Source organism: Pteropus alecto, unplaced genomic scaffold, assembly GCF_000325575.1.
Source record: "Pteropus alecto unplaced genomic scaffold, ASM32557v1 scaffold226, whole genome shotgun sequence".
Classification (NCBI taxonomy): domain Eukaryota; kingdom Metazoa; phylum Chordata; class Mammalia; order Chiroptera; family Pteropodidae; genus Pteropus; species Pteropus alecto.
This window is the reverse complement of record NW_006440132.1, coordinates 5,692,870-5,697,083: the sequence shown is the minus strand read 5'-3', so window position 1 is coordinate 5,697,083 and position 4,214 is coordinate 5,692,870. Positions and strand designations below refer to the sequence as shown.

At 43.6% G+C, this 4,214-nt stretch overlaps 1 long non-coding RNA gene across 1 annotated transcript; it reads right to left on the bottom strand.

Annotated features, from left to right (window-relative positions):
• Positions 1-684: 684 nt before the first annotated feature.
• LOC112484036 lies at positions 685-4,208 on the bottom strand. Its single transcript, XR_003047873.1, has 3 exons — positions 4,033-4,208; positions 1,591-1,705; positions 685-1,045 (listed from the first exon to the last, which is right to left on the bottom strand). It is a non-coding gene; the product is annotated as an uncharacterized LOC112484036 (long non-coding RNA).
• Between the last annotated feature and the right edge of the window lie 6 nt (positions 4,209-4,214).

The following is a 4,214-nucleotide window of genomic DNA, read 5'->3' as shown; positions in this document are numbered from 1 at the left end:
GTTTCACAGATGAGAACACTGAGCCTCAGTGTTCTCATCTGTGAAATGGGGATCAGAACACCTACATTCAAGTCTGGCGTTAGGAATCAGTGAGATAAAGTGCTTAGTATCGTGCATGCTTAGGACATAGAAAGTGCTAAATAGTTGGCAATTATTATTAGTTTTAAACTTTCCTCTTTATTAAACAAATTTCATCTGAACTATCAAATGAATCTACCTCCCCAGCTTTTAGTTCATTTCTAAAACTAGATATGGTGTTGGAATACTTACTGTCTTTTATTTTTGACCTGAATTCTTTCCCCTTGCCTTTAATACGAAGGGGTCTGATTTGTTTCACTCTCCAGTTTATGCCAGTGGTTCTCAACTGGGGGAGTTTTTGCCACCCAGGAGCATTTGGAAATGACTGGAGACATTTTTGGAGAGGGAGTGGTGCTGGCAACTAGTGGGTTCAGAGGCCAGGGATGCTGTGGGATTTCCTACAACGCACAGGACAGCCCCCTATAACAAAGATTCATCCAGCACAGATAGTGCCGATACTGAGATACCCTGGTTTATATCCTCCAGCATCACGCACACATGTGCATGCGCACACGCACACACGCACGCACACACAGACACACAAACACACCATGCTCATGCATGCTCACACACATGCACAGCCCAAGATCCCTGAAGCGTGGAGGGAGCAGTGTGTGTGGACCTGAGCCCGGGTGAGCTCTGGGATGATGTCATGCTGGGGGAGACCCACGCAGGCCTGCGGTGAGACACATTACACATGAGGGGGCTCACCATTTCCGTGTAGACCCTCACCTCGCCGCCGCCGCCTCATATCCTGCTCCGGTCCCTCCTGGGAATACAGGGAAACCTCGCAGCAGATGGGGTTTCGCTTAGTCACATTCTCTGTGGTCAGATCCGATTACATAGACAGCAGCTCTGGCTCCGAGGGACCCTCTGTTGCCTGGTGCTCTCTGGGCTGACCTTTCACCTTTCACAACCCAAATGGATCCCAAGACAGGCAGGGAGAGGGCTTTGTTCTCAGTTCTATCTATCGAAAGGAGGAAAGCAGAGAAATAGAAAAAAGCCAAAAGGATGTTAGTAGCCTCTTCCGAGGGCAGGGACTGGATATTTCTGTTTGTGTATTTTTTGTGCTGATCATGTACTTTTGAAAAAGAAATATATAAATGATAGAAATCTTGAAGGTATTTGTATTTCATATGAAAGAGTAAGAATGGGTACTAATCACTGAGCAGTTCTAATATTCTAAATAGTGTGTATGTGTTTAACTGATATAATAAAGAGTGAGCAAAGCTGGCTCACACCAGGGCCAGAGTTACTAAGTGGCAAAGCCGAATTCCAACCCAGGTCTCACTTTCTTTGAGGTCTGAGTCTTATCCACTAAGCTGGATGCCTCTTGCTAGTGAGGGGAGAGCTCACAACAGAAAGCGTGACTAATCTAAGACCTCCCTGACACTGAGGAAGGATGGGAGGATCTAGGACTTCTCTGTTGGCATTGCTCGTTACCAAATGAGAGGAACAGGTGAAATTAGTTCCTAGTGCTGCCCATTTCCCAACCAAGCATGCGTTTCTCACCTGGCCATGCTGCTACTGACTTCTATCTCCAGTGGCCAACTGATGAATAGTGGCATGAGATCAAGGGTGACACACGTGCAAGTAGAGGATATTGTTATTAGGGTAACAATAGCTGCTGTAATAGAAAAGACATAGACGTTTTCAGTGGCTTAACAAAATGGAAATTAATATCTTTCTCAAGGGGTTGGCTCTCTTTCAAGCAGTAATAGAAGAATCTTTCCATCTGATGGCTCTATCATCTTGGCTTCCCTGGAAGCTTGGTTTACCAGTAAATCAGCAGAAGTGCGAAGGACCGAGGAGAACTGCGTGGGTGGGATTATGGACCAGACACAGGAGTGACATTTCATTGGCTAGAATGTGACCACATTTAATTGAAAGGAAATCTGGAAATATAGTTTATCTATGTGTCTTAGGAAGGCGAGGAAACAAGTTTTATGAATAACTAGAAGTCTCTGCCACAGTGGGGATCTCTGGGGCTTGTTCTTGAATTTGAAAGAGCTGGTCAGGAATGGGGGGTGAAATTTGGTATGTAACAGATCTGGCTCTGTTCCTCCGATCTCACCTTTCAATGGATAACTAATTCTTTCTGCATACAGATCTCCCTCCTGGTGACAACGGTGGGCTAGGGACAAAGTAGTGAACAATAGTCTCCTGGGGACTAGACTAGGTCAACCAATCTGTAGGGCGAAAATAGAACTCTTTGGGAATAAGAGTCTGTTGGGCCCTCTTGCCTCTGTTCCATGTGAATCTGCCCATATTGTAAATAATTCATTGATTCATTTGTTCCATGACATTTATTTGAGCAGACTATTTACAATGCTAGGCAGAGGGGACCTACATAGCTAGTCCCTGCTCTTGAAGAGCTTATAGTCAAATGTGAAAAAGAGAGGAGGAACAGGGCTGTTATAATCTAACGGCATGAGTCCCATGACTGAGGTAGGTACACGTTATTTGAGAGCCATCTAACCTAGGCTAGAGGGAGGATTAGTTGATTTATCTCTACACTGAGTTTTGAAACATCCTCAAAGTAAAGCAGTTGGGGAAGGATGTTCCAGTGGAAGACACAGCATGTCAAAGGCAAGGAGGCATTGAAGAGCATACAGGAGCAGTTCAGGAGGGGTGGGGAAAGGATCAGTGAGAGGGAAATATGGCTGGACTAGATCATGATGGGTACTGTGTACTCAACTGAGGAACATGCATTTATTCAGCTTTTCTGACATTCCCAAAATGACAATGCCCACTTGAGAAGAGAGAGTTTCACAGCACACAATAGCCCTGCCCATGGACGGCCTTGGTGAGAACTTGCAGCTTGTCCGCAGTGATTTGGGTGCCATCAACACCCGTGTGCATATCACTGGGTTAGGGACTTCCTCTAGTCATGTGTGCAGCTGTAGTTCACATACAATCTCTGCTACACATTCTTGTCTGTTGTAGCAAAACTGTGTGCCTGAGAGGGCACTGGTTCTCTATCTACTTGGGTATCATTCTCTTTTCCCCAGAATCTCTTTGATAAAATTATGTCCTTCCTCTCTCCATCCCTGAGAAACTCATGGCAGTTTCCGTTCTTCAGAGAAGAAGAATGAGTCACCGAGTAGTCACTATACAGAGACTTAACACCCTGTAGCCATTAGTATTCGTGGAAGAGACAAATTACGAGAATGCGCTGGGAATTAGAATCTCCGTTTCTCGTTTTAATCTATTTTTGAATAGGAAGCAGAGCCACATGGAAAAGATTTGATAATGTTAACAAATGACACAACAGTATCTAACTGAGCCAGGAAGTGTTTCTTTCCACACTCAAGCGATACACTTCAGTTACACAGACTTCTGGGAAAATACCTTTCTCATCTTATATAAAAGGCCATTTCATCTTCTAATGTTCAATCCAAATACCACTTGCTCATTTCTCAATATTTAGCTCAGAATGCCTCTCTATATTTTACTTGTATCTCTAGTCCTTGATTACACTCTTTGCCTTGGATTTTAAATAGTTGCTTCCATATGTGCCTCTCTCATGAGATTATAAAATAAGGTGAGCGACATTTATTATGAGCCTACATACGTGCCATGCACGGGGATAACTATCTTACAAATCCTATTTCGTAGATTCTTCTCAGATTGACTGGGGGCAGATATAACTAGTTCCGTATTAAAAATGAGTAAATGAAGGTTCCTAGATATTAAGCTTCTGGAGGGCTTAAAAATACGTCTTCATCTAACTCTGTGTGCTCCGCGAGCATGACATAACCATTCCCTGAAAACAGAAGAAACAAAATAAATTTTAATGAATCCTTGGAATTCTTCTCTTCCCTACCCAAGGAATACAATATTCACCCAAGGCTCGTTTTACACATAAAAAATAAAATATTAGGAAAGCTCGACTGTAATGTAACTGAGCAGTCACAGTGTTAAATATCTCGGGCTTCTGCTACAGGCACTTACCATAGGACATGTATTATTCTGTGCTTCGTCATGATAGAAAGAATGTTCCTTGACGTTGGGGTGTATTTTAGGATCACATTTGCAAAACTTCTCCCAAACAGCTATGTGTCACGATGTGGGAAGAAGCTGGGCATCTGGACCACCCTGTGTTCTGCCCTTTTTCAAGCCTATTGTCTCTTTCC